Below are 26,130 nucleotides of genomic sequence, written 5' to 3' on the forward strand. Positions count from 1 at the left end.
TGTTTTTGAATGGAAATGTCAAAAATCTACAGAATTTTATGTGCCATAAAAGTATTTGATATTTCATCTCTTCATCTGGAACACAGTTTTGAGACATTTAAATTTGCCACAAAAAAAAAATCTTATTTATAACACAGATGTAAAACTTTTTTTTTTGAATATTCTCTATAAACAATGCTACATCTATCTTTTGTCTTTTTATAAACAAGTGCTATGTCTTTTAGACGTTTCCAAATACCAAGACAGATTTGAAGCAAGTTTAGTATATCAATGAATACATACAGAAAAAAATCCTATTCTGTTGTGGTTTCTTATCTTCAGTTGATATGACAGAGTCATCAGCTGTCAATGTCAGATACTATATCAACACCTCTAGCACCAGCAAACCTGACAATTATTCTGGCAGTTTCTATATGATCATTATTCAGGCTACTTTATTGATCATGGAAATTTTTTTTCCTCTTGCTTGAGAAAACCAAATAAATGCTGGAAAAGGGGGGAAAAAAAGAAGCTTTAAATGTTTGATGGCAGTTTTTTTCATTTCATAAATTGTTTCCAGAAGAGCTCTCTCTTATTGCTTGCATTTTATTGCTACTGATATATGGGATTCTTCCACCACATAATAAGCTAGTGGCACTACATACAAGCAACTTTTCTCTGTGGGTTATCAGTGACAACATCAGGGCAAGAGATCTCATAGTGATCTACAGTTAAGGAACAGGAGCTGCTGCAAGTAATGGAAAATACATCCATCATGTGGTTTAGGGCTATCACCTGCTTGAGATTCAAGCAGAGTAGAACCTGTGATTTCCAAGTGCCCTGTTTATTATTCCATGTGTGAGTCTGTCAGCAATCAGCAATTGAAAAGAAAGTGAATTGAAAAAAAAAATGAAGTTTTGACTCCACAGATCTGTTCTTTTTGCCATATTCTTTGCTTTGATTAAGAAAAAGGATTCTCTTCATCATCTCTATTAATCTTGTATTGCAAGGCCAATGGTGCTCACCCAAGGTTGTTAAATTCACCTTTGCAAACCCTTTAAAGATGCTTTAGTTGCATAACCAACTCTGAGGACAATTAACAACCACAAGTGCAATTGCCCATGGAATTTGCATCTGGCAGCCTCTTGACTACTGGTGGTGCTGTGCCAGCTCCGAGAGCATGACTTAGGCTAACACATTATAGGATGTCTGTGGTACTTGGGGGAAAAAGAAAAGAGAGGAAAAAGTTTTTTATTCTGTTTTTTTTTTTCCTTTTTAAACTGGTAAACTAATTTGGAAATAGCAAAAGACAGTGACATTAATTGTTCATAGCTTAAACTTTAAAATACCTATTGAAGATTAGAGAATGTGAGCCTAGTGCTTAGGTATGCAGCAGGAGTGTTTTGTAGTTTTCCAGACGCAAAACTGTCAAAACCCATTAAATAGATCCAGCAAGAAGTATATTATTGGTCATTGCACTGAAAATATTTGCGGGGATGAAGAGTGACTTTCTGCATGCTTTGCTGTCTGGTTTGACATTTTGTCCAAAAAAACCCAACCAACCAACCAACCAACCAACCAAAAAAAAAAAAAAAAACCAGAAAAAACCCTTTATCTTCTCCTAAGAACTGCTCTACACAGACCTTCTTTGCTCTTTTCTGTTTCCTGCACTGGCTGTTCCAGTAGGTGAATACCTCATCTGACCCACCCGAGCCTGATGTGAATTTGGGAGTATCAGGACTACTTTTGAACACTGTGTGGGGAGGGCTTCTGCCTCCTTCTGCCCTCTTTTCCTCAGCACAATCATACCTCTGCCCAGTGCAGGAGCAATCCTATAATGTTAGGGTCAGGAAGGTGGATTATTTGGATCTGGCAGCTGTTGCAGGCAAAGAGAGAAAGAAGATCATTCCAATGGCAGGTGGGCATCTGCTTGCTCAGGGACTGGGATGAAGGTAGGCCACCTCTGTACATGCTGGGAAGCAGAGTGCTGGAGAGTATGGGGTGATGCCTGAGGGGATGGATGATCTCCACAGCTGGGAAAAGCACTACTTCACCAGAGAGCCTTAAACTCAGAGTGGGACTGTACGGGTACTCTGGTGACTTGCGTCTCCTGTTTCAGACATGCAGAATCTCTGGGAACCATCTTCTCCATTCATCCTAATGCAGGTTGTTCTGGCTGACATCTGAAGAAGTTATTGTGTATCTCTGTCTGGATATAAGTAATTATAATAATAAGGCTGCAAAGTCAAGCCCTTAAAACTTAGCATATGGTAAAATTACTTACCTGCTGGAATAGTAATTTACTGTCTTGTGCATACAATAGACTTTTACATTGCTGCTGCTTTTTTTTAATAAGATTTTGCATCAATTAATAAGTGAAATCAATACTTTTTTATTTCCTTATTTAGTGTATAGTTAGTTAATCCACATTGATTCAAATGCATGCAATATAGAATTATTAATTTTTCTCTGAATGGATTAATTGCACTTTCAACAGAATATCTAAATTCTTCTTAGATATTAATGAATGTATCTTCATGAGGGCACAATAAGATCAACTGGTATTAATTCTAAGTAGGAGAATTCCTAAGCACAAGTGCGATACACATTTATTTTTTATGTCCTTCTTGAAACATCTGGATTGTGACTTTCCAGAATACTTAGCAATTATGTATTACATGATATATTCACAAAATTGCTTGGCAAATTTTGTGATCATTGTCTCCTGGTAGCCATCAGAAAATGAGAAGGATAGAATAAGCATGTGCAATCTGAGATATTTTGAAAGACCATAATCCAGCTGAAACTGTCAGAGTTTGGGGTTTTTCTTTAGTGGCTAAAGGCTCTGACTAAATCCAAGACATGGCATAAATATACAGTCATGCCAGAGCTCATAAAAAGGAAAATAAAATTGCATTAACAAAAGTTAAAAAAGGATATTTAATCTCATTTTTAATTGGCCAACCACTTAAATTGTAAATAATAAATAAAAACACTCTGATCTTTCAGTAGCAACAGCACAACACTAAGCCAGCCAGAAAGGGAAATAAAAATTATAGCAACACAAAAACAGCATTGGAAGATACATGGTTTGGAAAATTACATCTAATCAATTCAAGCTTGAGTAAAAATTCAAGTCACAAGTGACTAAAACCAGGACATTATAAGGAGGAGCACTGGGTTAATTTTGTTATTGCTGGGTATAAAAGTAAACACCAAAAGACAGCAGTTTGCTTTGCAGCTTGCCAGACAAGTGAATTTTGCCATTCCCCAAATCAGCTGGTCCAGCCACAACAAAATGCTGATACCTCTGTACCATGTGTAGTTCTAAGAGATGAAAAATGACATTTAACACTATCTAAAGGTTACTTATAGTTCCCAGCACAGGAAATCGCTGCTGTATGGCATTAATTCTTGGTGTACTGTATACTTGTGAGTAGGGACCACAGATGATACGCAAAGTATCATCATTCCAACTTAAATCCCACTGTGCTTCTACTTAGTGTCTGTAAAATTTTATTCATTATACTGTTATACTTCTGGCAATTGTGTTTTGTGGAGTGTGAATTCATTGTTTTCCTTTTCTTTTTCTTTTTTTTTTTGGTCAGATATAACACAGCACATAGGGAAGATACTTTTAATTTCTAACTTAAATTCCCTTAATTTGTGTTGTTCTGCTACATTTCAGCTACCTTGCTGATGTCCAATGGGTCAACAGTAATTTTTAGATTCATTCATTACTGACAGTGGAATGGTTAAAAAGTAGTAAGCTTGTTAGCCCACAGAGCTTTGCCTGTCACTATGAATCTTCCACAAACATCTTGCTCTGACTCCAGCTTCAGTGTACTTTTTCTATCTCCATATTTTTATTTCTACAGCAGAAGGCTTTTGTAAAAGGCTTTTATTGGTTTTCTTCTTGAGGAAAGATTGCTACTACACAAGATGTCGATGAATTAGATTTAATGAGGACTCTAGTAGCAATGATACAGTGTCGACTTAATACAGACACTGTGGCTACTGTATATTAGCTGTTTTTTTGTTCTCTTTTAGTTTACACATAGCAGACTTGGAAAACTGAGCAGACTTTTTCAGAGTAAAGAACAATGCTACTGAACCAAAGCTAATACAAAATAATTTGAAACTCTTTACAATGGAATGGAGAACTGCAGATATGATTTCTTTAACAAGGGAGCCTATGTTACTTTTTAAGGATTTTTCTCCCTTTGGGTTTCATAAGAAGAACAATCCATCTGGGCTTTGTTTGTTTGCTTTTAATTCTCTTCACATTTCATAAGCTCATGAAAATGAGCTGAACATTCTGACTGGTGAGGAAAGGAGAGGAGAGACATTAAAGTGGATCATTGCTTCCTAAAGAGGTATTAAAGGCAGGCAAGATAATTCCAGTACTACATTTTAATGTTCACATTTGGAATTGCTTCTGAATACATTGTTGGTTTTTGCTGCCTATGACTGTTTTGTGGAGAATGAAGAAAGCATAAAGTTGGCAGAGAAGTGAACTTACTGTGACATTCTCATGAAATGTGAAATACAAAAAAAATAATGTTAATGACCATATCTCTACCACACTTGATTTTTTACCTTGTTGTCTTAAGTTAAGGGATTTAGACATGCTAATGTCATATCCATACATAGTTTTCTTCTTTTAGTTCTTTTATTAATTCTTAATCTTTAGGGTAGGTTTATTTTTATGTTTCCCTGATTGAATTATAGAATGTGGATAAAAGTGTGCATCATCAGGTAAGATTGTTGTTCTCCCAGTAAACTTCTGTGTGTGTGTGTGTGTGTGTCTCTCTCTCTCTCTCACACACCTAAAGTTCACATCTGCTTCTTCACCATCAGGGAAGGAGAAATGTGTGTAAGCAAAGGTTTGGCCTGTGGTAGTCCAAACCACAGAGAAAAGATGACATTGAGGGGAAGACACTGTAAATGTAGGAATAAGGTGAAAAATGATAGCAAGGTATCTAACATATGACTTGCTGAGTTTAAGGGAAAAATCAAAACAACAAAACTTTGACTGCAAGGAGGGCCTAGATCTGTATTTTCCAAAACCCAAATGTAAGGAAAACAGAACAAGAATAACAAATGCTTTTGAATGCATATGTCTGTGAGATATGTTTGATGTCTATATATGTGTAGCAAATTGGTTTGGAGCTCATTATGAGAGATAGATTTTAATATCACTCTCATCCATTTAACAGGATGGTCTGTAGGAAAAACTGATGTTTGACATAGGTTACATCTGTACTTGTAAATGAAGAAGTGCCAGGGAATGTTCTTGGCCACTGCAAAAGACTTTCTATATAGTTAAGTTGTTAGAGTAATTTATGGCATGTTTTTGGGTTTGCCAGCTAGCATTTTCACAATCAATTCCTGGACAATATTAGGGAATGAGCACAGGCCAGAGACCATTATCAATAAGGAATTTGTGTGTGGCCACCATGTGTTACAAGGGTGAGAACATTTGATATTGGATGCAGACTGTTCTGTGCCAGCTTGCCTCTGTGCTGGAGAACAGCCCCGGGCATATTAACAAACCGGAAAATTGCCTTTATTGTTCACCTTGTAAGCTGACTTTCTCTGAAATTATGTCTCTGAACTAAAGGGAAAGGAAAAAAATGTCACAAAGATACATTTCCTTACCTGTTCCTCCATGCCCATACCACCATCTTCTATGTATAAGATCTTGTATTGTCAGAGTTAAAAGCTGCAAGATTGACTTTGTGAGCTACTGGCAGACACCAATAACAGTACACTACCATATTCCAGCTCTTTAATCAGGGTTTTTTACTAAAGCTATCAAAAAAGCTAGTGCTGACTTTACTACAGCACTCAGCCATATTGTTTATACGGAATCCAACTTCTGTGATTAAACTCCAAAGAAAGATCTCATCTAGCTTTGAGAATATTGTTTTTAATATTTATTTTAATATGAAAGATATGCTTGTTCATCATAAGAAGTGTTAACAACAGGCCTTATCAACCCAGTCCAGTGCTAAATGGGTCTTAATAGTATAACAAATATGACAGAAAGCCTCTGCTACTGCAAAGAAAATTTTTCTTCATATAAAAAGGCTCTACAGCCTCTGAAATGAGAGCAGTTCCAGTGAGTTACCAGGACAATTCCAGTCATAAGGCATCCTACAGATCATCTTGTTCAGGGCGTTCCTGTTCACATACACACATAAGCACACAGACATCCTTATATTTATTATTTTAAATGTGTTAAGCTATTTTTTTTGGGGGGGAGGAGGTGGATATGACCTTTTTCTTTATGGGACAAGGTCTCCATGGTATATGTGAGAGACAACTCATCTAAAAAACTTCTGAAGTGCTGCAGATCATTCAACCCTTCTTACTCCCGCATATCTTCAGGACCATATGTGTGCTACATCTAGCTATATGAAAAACAGTTAAAATAGAAAATGGGAAGAAGGACTAGTGAACAGCCTACGTAGTTGGCACAAACATTCACTTCTTAAATTGTTAGGCTTTTACTGCAGTTTAATAAAAAGTATAGAACTGAAATCTTAACAAGAGATATGTCATGAAGAGGTCATCATTTTCCATTGAGCAGGACCAGAGACTGGGAAATAACCATCTATTTAGCTAGCATAACTTGCTCATCATCATAGGTTTTAAGCACAGCTACAGATAGGAATATAGGTCCCTTTTCTGTTCACACTGTTTCATTCTCATGTTGGAGAATTAGAATAAATATGTGGTTTACATAGAAACCTGAGACAGACAAACAAACCAAGGCAAGAAGCTCCAAAATGTTGATGAGTACACGAGGCATTCCTAGATACTGCTGCAGTAAGTTTAAGATACCAAAGAATGATCTCAAAACCTTAGCAATGTGTGTGCAATGCAGTAATAGTTGATTGATTGACTCTCCAAGTGAGACACAAAGAAGACATGACATGGACTCCTTTAACAGTTAGGTAATTCAGATTTCATGTCTAAAAATTAAACCTGGTTTCATTAAACTGCAGTTCAGCTTGGAAAAGTGACAGTAAAAAGAACACCATGGGGATCCATGTTCACAGTCTCTGTTATTTCACAAGAGATCTGTTCCCTTTTTCCTAATTGCTAGTTCTAGTGAATGTTCCACTGAGATCTGAAGTTCAAGCTTTCTATCCACCATCATCAGAAATATAGAAATCATGCACCAAGAAATTAGATAAACTAGCAGGCATAAGAGAGGAGGATGTTCTTACTAACAAAAAATAGTAGTTGCACAGAGGCATTTTGCAATAAAGCATTGCAGTACTGCTACTCCACTACTATGTAAATATTTAAATATATGTGGGAAATATCTTTGCTAAAACTCTGCCAGCTGCAAAATTGTCATGGTACAGAGCCTAGTTTCCAGTGTAGTTTAAAGAGTAGTTAAGAATTCATCTGGTGATACTATGGCTTGTTGGCTTACATAGTGTTTTTAGGAAGCTCAGTGGAACCTTCTCTTGGGGGCAGTGATGGAGCTGAGTGTAGAGATGCCTACAGTGCATAAGGAAGCATGGTGAAGATGTCCTCAAGCCAGCATCAACTAAATCGATAAATCCACACAGCGTTGTACTCTGCAGATGTCCTGCCACTTTAGGATAGTCTGCCATCCTTTCCCCTCCCTATGGCCTCTCCTCTTCACCAGCCTCCTAAGAAGGTGGCTACTATAGAAGAAACAGAAGCTGAATGAGCAGAAAACCTGGCTTTCCTGGCTCTGAAAAAGTAGGGCCATAGCTTGTTTTTTGCCCTGTTGCTCTAAGAAATTGCCTATTTTGCCTATGCCTTTGTGTACAGGTGAATAAGCTCTGCTGACTGGCACCACAGCAGCTTTTAGAGAACCGGCTTTAGAGTCCTTCTGTTGTCCTTCCTAATACTTCTGGTTGGTTAAGCTCAAATTGAGTACTTATGCTCAAGCAGAATATGCTTGTGCTGTGATAGGAAGAAAGAGTTCAGAATCATTTGTTCCTGGTGCCATATTGTAATGAGAAAATAATAGGAAACAGCTTTGGAAAAAGTAGAACTGTGCAGTCCAGTTCCTCTCTTCTCCTAGTCTGCTGTTTTATTCCCACTTTTATAATAAAACTGGACATATCCAAAGCTAAGGAGCATATTCATTGGGAGAAGAGAAGACTGTATTTATTCTTTTAAGCTCAAAACCACTCTGTTGCCTAAGAATATTTTTATGGCATAAAATACCATACTTTTAATACTGCCCTAAAAAAAAAACAAAACAAAACCTACTTTTCTTCCAAGGAAGTAAAAAGAAATGTTTCTTACAGTCAAAAGTTTTGAACTCCTAAACTTCAGAAATATCCGGATTCTGACTTAGTCTGTAGGAAATGAGTTGTGGGAGGCATACTCATACTGTCTACTTTGTCAAGCTGGGGATTTTCTTGTCTTGGTGATACGAAAGATTTTGACATACCTGCTGATGGCTATTTCTCTCTAAAATCTCTGAAATGAAACATTTAGTCTCACATTTCTCTAATTATCTTTCTGTATATCGCTGCTCCAATTGTTAGTGCTGGAAAGATTGTCTTAAAGCTGTTTGGGTCTCTTTGAGCCATGACTTATTCTGACATGGTGTTTAGTCGGGGACAACAAAATCCCTCTAGGAATTTTAATAAAATAGTCTTTTATTTTCCATTTGCATCTCCTCCTCTTTATTTTGCCCATAATTTACATTATGCCATATGCACTTTCTGCATGCTACTTGTTTGGTAAAGTAGCTCATACTCTGTGACATTTTTATATGCAGGAATTTTATAGGAGGAAGAGGAATAGGGGACTAGAGGCTGGCCCATAATTCCATGCTGTTTGAAAGCCAGTTCTTTCCTGTTTAATAGCAAGCAGGTGGTTAACTTCCCTTTTACTATTTTATTTTCTTGAGTATGCTTATGTCCTACTATACATTATAACGCAATAGCCGGATATTTACTCTTTCTACAGAACAGAATGACAGAGGGGATATTTGTGTGTGGCATCTTGCTTTATTCTAATATCATCTGCCCCCCCCTTTTTTTTTTTCCTAATTTTATCCCATTTGATTATTTTTAATTAGTTTATCTGCATTTAATTGCTAGTTCTGCTATGTTTCACTACTCTGTGAACACAGAGCTAAGTCTTATGCCACTGAATCCACTGGTAAAATGATCCTTAACTTTGGTAGTGCAAGATCAGGAAATTACTAGTGTGTGTTATTGGAATGTTTAATATGCAGTGAAATTCAGCAAAGATACTCTCCACCATACAGGCTTTCTCACTTGCAGGTTCTTACTAGGTTTTATATCTCTTCAGGAAGCAAAACTAGGTAGCTTATTTTTGAAAAATGGTGGTTTATGGTTTTTTAAAAGTGCAACATCTAACTTACTGAGGACAAAACTGTGTCTCTTTTGTTTAGATACCCACATGAAAATGAAGCACTTTGGAAAATAGGGCTGCTGTTTAAAAGTACACATTTTGTTGACTGAGTTCATAGCTGGCCTAACTTTTTGTAGTCAGTATTATTATTATTATTATTCATTATTGCCTTGGCTCTGGAAAACAGCGTGCTAGCTACAGGTAGACACTGCACCTCTCAGCAGCTTATCTCTTCATCTTCACCTTGGTTTACAGTTTTCTGAAGTTTTCATGCAGGAAGTTTATTATCCTTTTCTTTATTTAAGAATATAGAAATCTTTATTTGCAATTTTTGTGGTTATTTATGATTCCAGTTGCTAACAAAGAGGTGCATTAAAAAGAGGAAAAGACTCAAAAGGGTAAACTGATACAAACACCACTGCATATCTCAAAGTCCTGTTATTGATGCTCTTACAGTGGTCAAGCTCATCATGCTGATGATCATTCTGACTTTAAACAATTTTATTTCATTGTTTTCATTATACCTTGGCATCTCTTTCCTCTTACTACAAACTGCTGGTGATATTAAGTTCTGAATGTTCTCTGCCTGCACCTAGTATCTGTTTTATAGTGTCTGAAATGAGCTATCTTTTTTTACTTTCCTAACATCTTGCTATTTCTTGGGTTCACCAAAAGTATATTGAGATCTACCAAGAACATTAAAGTTACTATAAATGTAATTGCTCTCTCACTGCAAGACAGGTGGAAGACAGTACAGAATTTTCAAATATTTGTATCTTTGGTAAACCAAAATCTTTCATAAACTCCTGTCTCTCATGTCTCTTCTTGACCCTAGCATTTTCAAATCAGGAAATGCAGAAATTCTTGAAGAAAATATTGCCTAAGGGTAGCTATATTAATGCCAGGTATTTAAGCAAATATATATATATATATATATATATATATATATATATATATATATATATATCTTTTTTTTCCCCGATTGTCATGGTTTTTGTCTGGGAAGCTTACAACAATGGAATCGAAATATTGCTAGATTTTGTTAAAGCTTTTTTGATTAATTTTTCATTTAGTATAGATCAAATGAGGAGAATCTGGCCAGCAAATAATGTTTTATAAAGTTACAGCTCTGTATAGAAACAGTGTGATTACTGGACCCATGCACAGCACATGTAATGCCAAGGAGTGATAATTTGTTGGAGAATGTATTTAAATTAAACATTTATTTTATGTTTATATTGAAGACTGACTAAAAGTCATAGTGTATTTCTTGCTTTCCTTTGAAGAAGATTTAAAGGGATGACCCCCAGCAGCATTAGTCATAATTCCATGCATAAATCCTCTCAGTACTGAATTAGACTTCCATAACAGTAAAGCAGTTTAGTTTAATTTAGCTTAAGAATGGATGTATGATAGTAGTATGAGATCTGTTTCTCGAATGATATCACACAAAAATTAGGGAACATTTAAAGGTAATAATAAGCAAAGCTGTCAACTTGCATGTTCCAAATCCATGACATTAAATTTTACATTAGGAGGAGGAATATTTCTTCCAAAATTCAAACAATTTTGGATGGACACCTCTATTAGGGTTTGTTTTAAGACTCAGTATCTCTGCTACTATACTTTTTTTTTTTTAAACCAACACTTGACAAATAAGTATTTTTATACTTCAGATTTCTACTTGAAAGTGATAGCTTTGCTTTGAGACATATTTTTCATGTCAAGAGAAAAAAAAGACTGACATTTTAATGATGGACAATAACAATGTGAATTATAAGAGGTGAAATGAGAAAAAGTATATGATACAATAATTCCCTAAACAGTTAACTTGTTTGCCAAACATTAATTCTAAAATTATTTCTTTCACGTAAAAATGAAGCAAACGATATCTAAGAGGCCATGACTGGCAAATCTTGAATTTTAGTAACAGTCACATGTGCATTATTATCTACATCATGTATCAATTCTTGTTGATGCTATAAAGCAGATTACCCAGACCTCTTATATGGAAGAGAAAATAAATAAGCAGAGAAATTGGGTAGGGTGAAGGGTTTAGAAGAGTCTGCATCACCCAGCACACGACCTCTTGTGTATGGGCAGCTGAAAGCATTCAAAACAAATGACAGCATAGGCCTCCCGTTATTCTAAACAATAATTATTATTCTAAATTCCCTCCCACCCTGTACTTCACACACAAGGGATAAAATGCTACCATTTGAGCATCTTCACACTGACTTTGCACAGGTGGAATTAACTATGAAGAGTCAGAGTTTGCATATTTCCCCGGTGAAGATGTCAACAAATAGAGTCTGTCTGCGTGGCATGTCACAGGCAGTTGTGTGCTGTCTGTGACCATGCTCTCAACTGACCAAAAGCTGCAGAGCCAAGCTTGCATACTGCCAAGGTCCTAGTATGACCTGATCACTGCAGAATTTGCTCGCTGAGGACCAGTGCCATACCTTAGGTAGAAATCGGGTCATATTCGGCCAAGTCATAGCATGGGCATCTAGACATACCCACTGTCATTCTGCATTTGTTTTAGCAGGAATCACAGTGGCCATGGCAAGAAGAATTTTGAAAGAGGAACATATATTATCATATTATCTTATAGCAAATTATAGGGTTTCTTTTTCCCAGAAGTGGGGTGTGTTAATAGATTTAGTTGTAAAGGCAGCAACGACTAGTGAGGCAAGCAGCACATTCTGCGTAGTAAACTCTTTGTGCTGGGACAATTTTGAGCTACCTATTTCTATGATGCCTAGTATGATAGAGGCCAGACTGGGTCAGACCCATGGGAGATACAGCATAATTAATGAAATTAAATTTAAAAGTAATAATATTTTTTGCTTCATTTAAGAGGAAAAGACAAATGCTTCCCTTGCAAAAGATATGACTTTTCCTTCTGCTATGCAAGAGGTCAGTAATGTATTTCTTTGCTCCTGCAAAAGCCAGAAAAATAGTTTGTGTATATCTGCATGTACACATGCACTTAAGCCTACTTCCAAACTGTATTGTTTTTGTAGAAAAGGTCGACAGTTGATAGCTGACTAACCTGGTTGCGCATATATGAAATGATAATCAAGACTTTTTTCCAGTGGACTGTAATGAGTTTCAGTAACATGACAGTGAAAGACTATATCTGATCATGAAAGGAAGTCTGGTTGATTTTCTAGGTCACAAGGAAGAGACAGACATTTATTACTCTGAGCTTTTGGATAATCTTTTTCACTGCCTGAAAACCCTATTAAAGAGTACAACAGTCAAGTGAGCATAATCATCCAGGTAGAAGTGCAGTAGGCTGCAGAGCTAGCATGTTTTCAAGATGCCATGTCAGTTGATTTTATAAAAAAGAAGAAAAAAAAAAAACCTTCTTGGACAGAAACACTTTGTTGAAAAGAAAGTAACATATTGGCCTGAAAGACAACAGATTCAGCTGTTTCTCTATTCACCTGTAAAATACTAACTGTGAATTCTACTATTTTAAATATGTTTCCCTACTTGTGAAAATTTCAGTTGAAATTCTGAAACCAAATTTTCAAATACTTAAAAGCCCAGAGTAGGATACAAGCGCAGGTGCCACGGTTATGCATGCAGCTAGGGTCCTGGTGCATGCAAAAGCCAGACAGATACATATCCATGTTCAGAAATCGTCTTGGACTCTTTCTGAAAATACAGAATGGATGACTTTTTATCTTTGATTCAAACACATACCTGTATACATACGTATGTTTGTATGTCTGTGTTTATATATATATGTGCTTATACAAATCCAGCCTGAATATATCAAAATATAACATGGTAACCTGTCATTAGCTAGCTCCTGTTCTTCCTCTTTTCTTTCCAGCCTTTTGTCCCTCTTATTGTTAATTGATGACTGTCCTGTCCAGAGCACTGGGATAAAATATGAATTGTTATTTCTAGGAATGAATGGACATTTACACCCTGTAACTTAAGATACTTAACTGTTGGAGGAATCACCATCTTCAGTTTAGTTTTTCACAGTGAATTGGTTTGTAGAGTAGCCTCTTTGTCTATAGAGGAAATCTAAGGAGACTAAACTTCTAGTTTAGACATCTATGCATCTTTGTGGATTTTGGTCCTGCTCTGCTTCCTCTTGTAAAAAAAAAATAAAAAAAATTGATTCTGCTTCTGATACTGATTATGAGTAAAGAAGCTCTGTGCTTCTTTTCTACCTATTCACCTGTAAATTCCAAATATGTATCCAGTAGCTCTTTTGGAGCTGTAGCAGCTCACAGCCAAATGGCTATCCTGGCAATCAAAGCAGTAGCTTTGATAGAGGGCTACATGCTAACATCAGCTGAGTTTTGAAGAAAGTGCTTGAAACTGTTGAGGAGCTACATTGGGACCCTGGATAAGCTATCTAAGGGGCAACAAAGATATACTTGGTGAGCTACTGTGTTGTTTGGCATTTATAGATGGAAAATATACATACCAACGGAAAATTGAAGCTCTGAACTTAGGAACAGGGAATAGAAAAACTAAATGTTTTAGTGGGAGTGGTGTCACGTACGTGTGTGTCTGTGTCTAAACGAGTGCATAAGGGTGTGACAAAGCAGTGTGTGATAGCCAAATGCCATTGCTCTTCTTGTCTTTCCTGCTCATCCTTTCCTTTACTGTTTGTTGATCATATTCATTTCACACTGTCTGGAATGCAAACTGTAAACATTTCAGCACCAGGATGGCCACCTCTGTGTGACATCTAAGTCCATGAGACTCAGTCCTCCTTACATCTGCAAACGGCACAGAATACCAAACAAAGCCAATTTTGCAATAGTGACCAGATATATTTATTTACATCCTTTCAGGTATAAGACAAATCCGTCCAGTCAATTATTTTTTTTCACTTGGTTCTTTGTGAGCTAATATGGGCCACCTCATTCACAGAGCAAAGTGAAAGAAAAAAATCATTTGGTATGTCATTGGTACTGGCATATTTATTTTCCATATTATGTCATGTGAAAATTAAAAATTTGCTCTAAGAAAAGGACTTTGCCTACATTATCTTCATTGTGCTGTATCTTTTTATAAAGAATGTAACAGATGTTAAAGCTTAAACTTATAAGAATGATAATAGACTGAGAACATCTGTCTCCTTTCATATCCCATAAATGTCAATGAGAATTGACATTTTTTTGGGGGGGGGGGTGGTAGGTGACCTAACTCAGCCCTATACAGCTAATTTTCCACTTTCCCTTTTTATAGGTCAGAAATAATTTGTTTCAAACAGGAGTTTTGATCATTTCATATCTAAGGTGGACAAATTCAGTAACTATTAATTATTTTTTTTCTGTGATGTGGATTGTTATTCATATAAAAAGGGAGTTACAAGTTATCTGAAAGTTTTCTGAAGTGACTAAACTTTGCCCCAAATAGATGGCATAAAAGGGATCCTACACCTTCATTCCTGCCCCTTCATTGTATCAGGTATTCTGTCCTTGATTTGTCATTATTCTGGTACTTAAAAAAGGAAAAAAAAATCACTTTTACATTCAAAATCTGTTCTTGCATTGAGAAGGCATTGTTTCATGAAAGATTGCACTGACTTTCACAGCATGGTGAAGTTCTTTAGAATTCTTTTCTGCTGGCCATAAAATATCAGATTGGAATTTTTGTGTGATAACTGACCACATGGAAACACAAAACCCAGTAATCTAGGCTATTGATGCTATCTAATAAGCTCTCTGAAGTTCTTCTTGGTTTAATTGTATGCTTATAATAGACAGAGAGAGGAAAAAGATATGCTTCTTATTTTTGCCTCAGAATGACTTATTCAAGGGATGATTCATTCAAGCATCTGTTTAATATTCAGTAAAAAAAATTATCCAGAAATTTTTGAAATAACTCAAGGCCTCTGAAAAAGTAATTTGTGTGGTTCAGTGCATAACAACAAAACAACAAAATCTCTAGATGTGAGACGTAATACTTTAACTTAATAAAACTTGCATTAAGAATATTCTAGGTTTTCTAGACCAGCATCTTTAACATCTGTGAATTCAGATATACCAGATGTTTGAATTTAATGTATCATGTTATGCACAGGATTTGCTGCAGGAGAAAACAGTGATTCATTGATTTTTGTAATAAAGTTCTTAGAAAAAAAGCTATAGATTTTAAACTATCTTTGAATAAACTTCCTTAGTAGGGTATAACCTCTAAATGGCCCACAATTTAAACTGCTCAGTGTGACAGCCATGTTTGATTAGGTCTTTCAGCAGATCTCTAGATGGCAAAGTCCTGTTAACAGGCTGATGATTCTATCGGTTAATTTATGTATTGCATTAGTAATGCCTCTCTTGTTAGGGAAGCCATTTAGAGCTCTCTGAAATGGGCCTGCTGATATTCTGTGCAAGTATTGTAAGGAATATGAATGCGAACATATGGATGATGCCTGTTAAATTTCACTACAAATCATCTGGAAGAAAAGACAACGTATGATTGAGAAAACACACAGTTTGGTTGGCAGCCTACTGTCATTCCAAATACTAGTCAGTCTGGTGTCTGGGAAGCAAAGAAAGAGGCATATCCCCTGCGCTCGGGAGAACAACTTCGCCAAATAGTATAGAATTATGGTTTTGTATGTAGATCCAGATTGGTGAAAGACAGCTTGTTTGACATTCAGAGGGGTGAAATAGCACCAGGAAGAGCTTTCTTGAGCTGCTTTCATCTTTGCCAGCTTGCAATGTCATCAAGCATTTCTGGCGAATGCAGTTTGCATCAGTTCAGTTGACAGGTCCTCATGAATTTTAATATCTCAGTTCCATATTCATGTTAGTAGCATTAATGTTCCCTTGAGCCTTTTTATTGTCAAGAATAATGTGAATATTTCAGAAACTACCTTTCCTAAGGTAAGTTTGTATATGTATGTGCTTATGCACATGTATAACATTGTTCATACATCAAATCGTTACCAAAGTTTAAATTATTTTCGGCCTAACACAGGCAAAGCAAAGGCAGTAATTTGGGTCTCCTACATGTCAAATGGATAATATTTATATTAAAAAAAAAAAAGGGTTTATCTTAGTGTGGAAAAGATCTCAAAAATGTTTGTGAATACACAGACCAGGTCACATTCAAATCAGGTTAAAAATCCAAGAGATGATCCTCAGCTGGGATAAAATGGCAGAGCTCCAATGAAGTAGAGGCAATGGTAACTCTCTAAGGATCTTGGCCTAACATATACAGAGACTGCATCCTGTACAAGAGGGAATGATTTATACAGAGGCAGCAAAATACACAAACTCACAAAAGTGCAAGTTGTTTTCAGTGAAGATATTCATTGCCCCATCACACTATGGAAGCAGAGTGGAAGACTGAATATCATAAGCATGTCCAGGAATAAAAAAGGCCTTAAGAAGCATTTAGTTTTTTTTCCCATATTATTTAACATTTTAAAAAGCTGACAGGTATTAATAGAATTAATGCAATGCTCAGTGGTTCAAATAGCTTGATCATATGGTTAACAAAGCTTACTTTTAAGATGTTTCTTGAGTACCTTAAAATCAGATTGTGAAAGAAGATCACTAACTTTGGGAACCCTATATTCAGCTCTTCGTTTACTGAACAAGAAAAGAATCAGTCATAAAGTCAATAGTACATGTAAAGGGTGAGTAGCAGCTGCTTATAATACTAAAAAAAAAAAAAAAAAAAAGACACACGCTATCATAAATCTTCCAGGTGGAAACTGTATATACAAAAACAAGCAAACAACCCCCACACCACCAAAAAAAAAAAAAAAAAAGAGTCTAGAGTCAGGTAGAAACAGGTAGATATAGTAACTGTGTGCAGATCACAACAGTGTGTTTGGGAATACTTGCAGTTACTATAAGACTAAAATTCATGAACTCAGGAATTCCTTCACCAAGTAGTTTTGAGTAGAAAAGACTCAGGAATGACAGCTTCATTAACCTCTCTGAAGGGGATGGTTACAGCCCCCTTTCACCTAACAGCAGGCTGAAGGCACTCCTACGCTTTTCTCACCTCCCAGCTAATGCAGTAGGCTACGTGATGAAGGGAGGGAGGAGGTTATCAATCTCCACTGCTGTTTCTAGTCCACTTGGCATAGGCTGCTTAAATATTAAATAAAGCGGAGAGCCAGGCTGTGAGAAACAAATCTGTAGCTTGGAGGGTAGGCCACTTGCATCACGAGACATTCAAGTCCCAGGCTCTTTGCCTGTGACTACCTGTGTCTTTGTAAGATGATATCTGGTACTCCTATCAGCTCTCAGAGGGTCTGAAATCCTTCGGGAAGCCAAAGCTGAGCATGGTTTTTGGACATCCTGGTTAAGTATGTTAACTACCCAGCTACTGTGCAAAAGATTGGCCCCCAATATAACTGTTCTTCTTATTATTATTATTACTCCTTTTTTCTTAATAATGCTATTCATTATCTTTATTCCTAAATCCAAGCAATTCCATCTTAAAATTGTTTATTCATTGTCAGTCAACATTTTTATGATTCTTGTTTTGGTGAAAACCAGTAATAAATGTTTTTCAAAATCTACTGCAATCTTTTTTTTTTTTTCATAATTTTGGATGTGAAGTGAAGGACTGATTCTGTTTTCTACATAAAACTATCAGTAAAGATTAAAAATAGTTTATTTCTGCTGAGCACTTCCAGAAAGAGTATAGAACCCAATGTTTATTTTTTCAATTCCCCATTTGAAGGAAAAGCAGAGGGTTTTCATGAAACTGTTCATTAGGTAAGAAGTGTTCAGCATCAGGTAAGTTAGAGGAGTTTAGCAAAAATAATTAAAAGCTGGATATTCCAAACCTGTCTAAGTCCCAACTAAAACATCAATAACACTCTCCCTTCTGGCCCTAGAGATATTGTAGGGAGCTGTCTTGTGTAGTGGGAGATTGGCAACCCAAACCCTTAAACTAAACCAGCTGGAAAGGGATTTTCATGTTTAGCAACTTACTTTATGGCAGAAATATTAGAACATATTGGTCTGAAAAATATAAGGAAGGACAGAATTCTGTTGTCCCTCTCATGCAGTCTGAGTGAACTGGCTTCAGCTCTCATTTTGCGGTATTCCTATAAAGGAAACAAAGATCTCAGAACTTTATTAATTACAAATGTATTTAGATATTCAAATAAGAAGCTTAACTCAAAGACACTCATGAGCTACTTGTGATTATGTCATATTTTCAATGTGATACACTTCTAAGCTCTGAATATATAGGCCTTAAAAAAAAAAAAAAAAAAAAAAAAAGATACCCCTGTATACTATTTAGGTAAGAATAGTAACCTGGTTTTAAAATATCAGTTGTGAACAAAACAATTATTGAAAAATGTAGCTTAGGAAATAGCTTTCTCCATAAATAACAAAAAACTAATTTGAAGTTAAAACACAACACAAATTATGTGTGCCAAGCTATAAGTTTAATCCAAGTATAAACTTACAAACTTTAAAGGTGATTTTTTTTTCTGTTCCATTTTGTATTTTTCCAGATGTCCCATTTATCTAAGTCTTCCTAAAGCTGATGTGTTACACTCAGCTACTCAAACTGTTAGCATAAAATCACTTAAAGTAAACACCTCAGTGACATGGTATCTTTCTCACTGTTGCTGTGTTTATACATATCTCCTATTTTATAATAAAAAGCTTAAGAAGAAGGTGGCATCTGCTATGACGATATGTCAGAAAGTGCTAGAGTAAGAGCTCATTCAAAGACAATATTTGCTCTCCAAATTCTATAGTTTGCTCTAAATCAGTACTTTAAAAGGTCCAAAGTTTTCGCTAAACAGTAATTTTGGGAAAGAGCGGATGCTTCTTTGACATAACAGGATATAGCTGCAGGCTTCCATAACTGGTAAGATTCAACTATTAAATGGCATACTTGCATTTTGTTTTTTTGCTTTAACATTCATTCATGCTTTATCATGCTGTCAGTAATGGGAACTAAACAGAGAGGGGCCTTGATGCAATGGATCTAAATTTATCCCCCAAATCAAACTTCACAAAGATGTCAGGGAAGTCCGAGTCTGATTCAGTCTTTATAGTTCTCAGCTTCCTTTGAAACATTGTGTGAATGTCAGTCAGTACCTCTAGCAGGGGAATTCTTGGCTAGATGCAAAAATGGAAAACAAGCAGAGATGGCATGCAACAATGAATTTGAGGCAATTTCTTGATTATCAGATTGTGAAATTCTGCAGAATATACAAGTGAGGCACTCAAGGTACAAAGTGAACATCCCATATCTACCTTCATAACCTTTTAGCTTTTTGCTTCTTAGTTTACCGTTCTTCATCATCTAGACAATGCCTGAGTAGTCAGCATCTGTCAGTCATTTATATTACTAGTCAGCTGAAATAGTGTTCTTTCTTAACAATGAACAACGTAAGAATGTAAGGACAGGAGGAAAAACAAAGGAAACTCTGCACTGTTCTAAACCTACCACTTACGTTACATCAAGCTGACTAGCAGTCAGCAAAGGAAAAGGTTAGACACTGTGAATGAGCTCATATTCCTGTATGTACTGTCAGTGGTTTTGTAATCATACTACATACAACAAAAAACAACCTTTCAGATTTAAATTTTTAGAATCAGGTATGGCTTATGAAATCATTAACTCCTTCAACTGCAGGGAAATAAAGTACAGCTCTTCGGCTGTGTGGGAGCCGTACCCTAAGAGGATCCGGTACAAGGTGTTTGGTACTGACTGAGATGTTCTGAGGCTCACGCTAAATATGCTGATACCTACGGGTGGTTAGCATCCCACTTTGATAGAGAACTAGAGGTTCATCTCAGTGCTTTAAATAAGGTCTCTAGACTAAGTTATCTGGACTTTCTCAACACTTACCTAGAGGATGATGAACACCTTTAAAAGGTGATTTATCCCTTCTGTCTTAACTACCTTTCTTGCAATGTGCTCAGCACATTGGTACCTGCTTGGAGGTACCTACTTGTCTTCGTTGACTAGACAAATAGCTTAGTCGGGTTATCTGTCTATGGAGAGATGTATGACATATTGAATCAAATTATTTTCAAAGCACTTAATATTGTAATAGTTTCCATTAGATGAAGGGGAGGAGAATAATTATGAAACTCAACGTTACATAAAGTTTCATCAGTATACTATTGTAAACCACAAACAGACACAGCAAATGTAAAAGGAGGCAAAAACTAGGAGATTTTTGGGGAAAAAAAAGTATGAGTTACATCTCTTTGAAGAAGAATAAAAGCACAATCAGAGCATGAACAGCATGTGCACAGATTATTTCAAAAGTATTATGGACACAGATAAGCACATATTTGTACTATCAGCTTAGAAGCTGGATATATGCTATTAATTTGAAGTTGCACAGATGCACAATTCACTGGGAAACCAGAAATAATAGTATTATTAATGAAAGAAAACTCATGAGTTGTAAAAGATCAGTAGTATAACATTTATAGAAGTGATTTTTTCCTCCTTAGGAGACTTTGGGTAAATAATAAATTGAAAACATGCAATTTATAGTTGCACAAGGAGTTGTGAAAGTAAAAAAATTGACTTATGTTAAAGATGGGCAGAGGTCTAGTTCTCATCAAGAAAGTATGCTTTTTGAGAGGATGCAACAGAGGAATAACAATACAAGGAATCTTCTAGAAGGCAGAGAAAGTACTGCACCTAGATCCATTCCCTCTACAGCTGACACCAAAAATGGGCCCATGTAAGCCTATTGCTCTCACAGGGGCGTGTTTAAGAAAAAAAAAGAAAAATCACTCAACTTCATGCCCTTTGTCCTTCCGTTGTTAGATAGGGATAACAATTTTACTTTCCTTCCAAAGGTGTCATGAAAAATCCATTAAATAGTGCGACTTGACTAGATACTATGCAAATGAGGACCTTTGACAGGAAAGCGATTATCTGGGACATGTATTCATCACTCCTGAAAGGAGTTTGCTTTTCTTTATTTCACAGCTGTTATTCTTGAAGGAAATCCACTGGGTTTGAAAACAGCAGCCCAGGCCTTTGGAGTGCTATTCTGCTATGCTTGATGTTAAGGAGAGCCAGTTCCAGTGGACTTCAAGACACAGGTGATTTCTTCTCCCCAGTCTGCTTGCTGTAATTCCAGTTCGTAGGGCCAGCCAGCAGTCGAGGCTGAGTGCAAATACCAAAGATGCAGATACCCACCCACAATGCACCGGTGGTCAGCCCCACAGATCAACACAGAGAGCAATGCCTTAATGGCATCTGCATAAACATCAACAGCACTCACATAAACATGAGCAACACAGATAGTCTGATCCTGTTCCTCCTCTCCACATGATCAGGACTGAAGTTCACTAGTAGACATACCCAAACCCTCACTTTCTTGATCCACAGGCACAAGCACACCTACAGGTCCTTCCAACCCTTCCTAATCCATGCCCAGACCCTGGACCCTGTGAATCCATTTTCCAGCTCTGACTTGGGTCTTTCCAGATTCTGGTTTCCTTCTCCTCTAGTCCAGCCTGGAATTCACTAGTGAATCGCACAGATGCTCATACACAGAGTGCCCACAGAGAAAGGTCATGCAGAAAATAGTAAGGAAAAAGAACACAAGATACACTGTTGTGATCAGACTCAGGGCTAGGTCAGGCAAGTTTACTGACCAGCAGTTTGCTTACGCACAGCTACCTTCCTGTTTCCCCCCATCACTTCTCTCCATCGTGGCATGCTTATTCCTCCCAGATCCACCTGGATCTCTCCTTTTCCCCACCACTGGTCCTTCCCCTAAACATCTCATAATATGTTTTGGATATATCCTAAGATTCTTAAAAAAAATCACATAATAAACTTTACATAATCCCATAAGCCCCCTCATATATCCCATAGTAAGTTTTCTCTTTCCCATGAGACCATGCTAATCTTGTTATGAGTCCTGGCTGAATCTCCTCAAGGCTCTGAGAGGGCCATTGTGGCCTGAGAGCTCTGGGTTTCAATATTGTCTCTGTCATCCCTTGTTTCTTTAGGGTGTTTCTATCTGGATGCTGAATTTATTATTTTTCCTCTCTCTCTCTCTCTCTATCTCTTTATTTTTTATTTTTTTAATGTTGAGTAACTATTTACTAGTCATCCTTACAATCATCTGTCATTGCATTCCAGGTATCTTCATATCCTGTACCTTCTGCATCTCCTTTACCTTTCACATATCCTTTAATTTTCGCATATTCTTTATGTTCCACATAGCCTTACACTTAATGCACTAAAGCAGTCGTCCAAAAAATAGACCATTTAAAGAACCGTTCTCCTCTCTTTCCTCAACAGAGTACCAAGAAGCAAACACCAAAGTCTATAATACAGCAAGTACAGTGATAGCATACAGTGCTTAAAACAGCACAGCTGGATCTTTTACTCATGGAGGAGGTCTCTAAACACTGAATGATCATTTTAATAAGTTAAGCAGATAAAATTTCACAGAAATTAATTCTCATGTTCTGACTGTTCAAAACCCTGCTGATGCTTATGCCAAAGGTCATATACCTATGGTTACCAGGGTCATGAAAGGCCATGAAATTATGACATGGAGCCATAGTACTCTAATAAGAGCCTCTTTACATGAGAAGGTTTTAATAATGCAAAGACTGAAAAGAATAATTCATGACAGAGTTTCTAATAGAAATCTTAAATATTTTTTCCCCTTTTTTTTCCAGTAAAATCTTAGAAAATGCCAACAAATGTTTTGGGGTGTTATTTTCCATCCAGTCTACCAAGATAATCTTTGATTTTTTTTTTTTTACTTTATCTAAAATGTATATGAAAAAACATTTTTCTGAATTTACTGTTTAAACATTTCCTCTTGTCTTCCCTCTCTGTGCACTCAGGAAGAGCTTCAGCTATTAATTCATTCCATCAATCTGTTTAGTTTCTTCGTAAGTTGAATGATAAAACTGAGCACATGTAATTTTTGTACCTGTGGTACAAGATCAGAGCTCACAGTGAACAGAGAATTAGGCTACTTTTGTATAAACTGAGACTGAAAATACCTTCACAATATTTAGAATTTCTTCAATTATAAAAAGCTTTGATTGTAGTGACAATAATCTGCTTTATCAGGCTTTATCCAGGCCTTGTATGAGGCTTGGATTCCAAAACACAATCAGTAAAGGACTACAGACCTTTTTTTTTTTCTTTCTTTTTTTTTGTTCTACTTCTATCTTATCAGTTCCTTTGAGACTCGACTCGACTTTTTTAAAGAATTGAGTTCTCTTCCATATGGTCTTTTGTTATCCATTCACTGATACCTTCCTGTTGATATATTCCTCCCTTTTTCATTGTTTTGTTTTCTAAACAAATCCATTAAATAGTATAGAATAATCTCTGCATAATCTCTGCATTTTAAATGTTGCTGTGCTATTTTTCCCCCCATGTATTAAGATCAAGGAATACAGGTGAGAATAAGATATATCAGGAGGATTTTCCAGGAACTAGTATAAAAATTTGACATGATCAAAAATAAAATAGAACTCTTCTTTCTCTCTCTTTCTTAGAAGAAAAGCTCCTCAGTCTTACAGTCTGTTCACATTTGTTCTTGGGAATTGCTTTATATTTTGTTTTCTTTTACTTTGTTCTTCTTTAACTGATGATGATTTCCCTTTTTCTGAATTCAGCTCCGCCTGCTACAGGTATCCTGTTCTTGAGCACAATCTTAAATAACAATAATAGGAGTTCAAATATTATGAATGTGATAAGGGGTGATTCCCTACCATAATGAAAATATTTTCATACTCTGCTAATTCCAAATTCCAGGGTGATTTGGGGAAAACAAACCATGTATGTAACACTTTTCTTTTACTGCTTATCCTTGAAAATTCGGAAAAATCACCCCATTCAAGATTTTTCTCTTCCTTCCCACTGAATATGTTTGGATTACCCTACACAGTTTTCATTCTCCATATACATGAGACATTGTGAGAATCATCTGATTAAGAACCAGAGGTGTTATCTAAATTGCTGTAATTTCTGACTTTGAGAGACTCTTTACAACAAGACAACATAGTATACGTATAGGCAAAAAATTTGAATGTCAGTTGTCAGTAAGGGAGGTTTTCTGTTCATAACTTTCTGTGTAAACAGGGACTTGAGCACTTTGTCATTCCTTAATGGGATAGGACAAAAGCAGTACCAAGGAACAGAGTATTTAAATAAGCCTGTGGCAAATAAGAGTTTCACATTGTTAAATTCTGTAATAATTTCCATCTACTGTAAACATGTGTGTTACAGTCCTGATGTTTATGAATAATGGCTTCATTTTGAAGTAATTAGAATTCTATGCCATTAAGAGCAGGAAGTCTGGATAATTATATTTTAGAATGAAATGTCTGGGAAAAGACATTTCTGTTTTTATGACAATTATATTTATGATTAATGATATAAATGACAACATCCACTATAAATACAAACCAGCGAAAATTAACGGTATCCATCATGAATGCCAGTACGAAAACTAGGCCAAATCAACAGTCCTAGGTGAAGAAGAACTCCATAATCTTGTTTGTTCCATATTGGAATATCTTCATCTCTTTTCCTTGCCATTCAAGATGTAAGGCTTTCAGCTGCTTCATACCAGACTCTCACTATGAAATACTAAAGATGATTAGGTGCAAAATAAAGCTATATTGTGTAGGCCAGTCAAACCCTTTGTTTGGTAGTAGGACTAAAGCATTTTCTTGGTGAGACTAGTAAGATCACATAAAAGCTGCTGTAGAACTATACAATTAATTGTCTTTCATTAATGCAACTGTTACTAAAGTCAATTCTCTTTCCTCGGAGAATAATATTTGAATATCCTATGCAATAGAAAAAGCCTGATAAAGCAGATGCAACTGCTTTTATAGTAGATCTGAATTTGCTTCTAGCAAACCCCCAGCTCCAGGAAGGATTACTCACTCAGATATTGCTCCTGGACCTTAGCAGCATCAGGCTGCTTTGTCTGAGTTAAAACAACCTCTACCAGCTGGTGATTCGGGGTGATACAGTAGAAAGTCTTTTGAGCTGTACCATGCGGAGCCTGCCAGCAGGGCTAGCAGGACTGGTGCTACAGCCTATCCAGTTTGTACATCAGACCCACACATGACTGAATAATTTTCTCTTTGACAAAATCCATCCAGCAGCAAACTATAGGCCATGTCAAGTGTAGTCATGTTCCAGCTGACTAGCTTGTGCACTGCTCTCCTCCTCCGACCATCTCTGTAGATAACTGAGGTGGAGGTAGAGGTCATGTTCATCCCTCCTGTTTATACCTACATTGCCAGTGTAGGGTATTTGCATACAATTTTGAGTGCTGGGGTGAGTAGGCATGAATCTCTGCAGCTAATTCAATCAGTGTAATTAGAGCTAAACTGGCTAACGTACTTAGGGGATTGTAAAATGGAGGAAACTGACATTCCCATCAATCAGAATATCTTTGAAGTTTTAAAATGTCTGAAGTTATTTTTTCAATCTTATGCCACAGCAGACCTTTTCAAAATAAAGGTTCCCGAAAGGATATCTTTATTGCATTGCTTTTCACAGTAAAGTTTCCTGGTGGTGTTCATCATCTCAATTTAAAGCACTGATTTCTTTTTCTTCATTTAGTTGTTTAATGCCTTTCATGCATGATTTCATATGCAGATTAGAATATTCAGTATATCTGAGTAAATACTGTACATTGTTTCATGAAACAAACATAACTTTGATATATCTGGTTCCTCTTGTAGCAACAGGTTAATAACAGAAACACTCTTTGTTGTTGTTATTATTATTATTATTATTATTATTATTGTTATTATTATT

The sequence above is a fragment of the Apteryx mantelli genome, chromosome 3, assembly GCF_036417845.1.
Source record: "Apteryx mantelli isolate bAptMan1 chromosome 3, bAptMan1.hap1, whole genome shotgun sequence".
NCBI lineage: Eukaryota > Metazoa > Chordata > Aves > Apterygiformes > Apterygidae > Apteryx > Apteryx mantelli.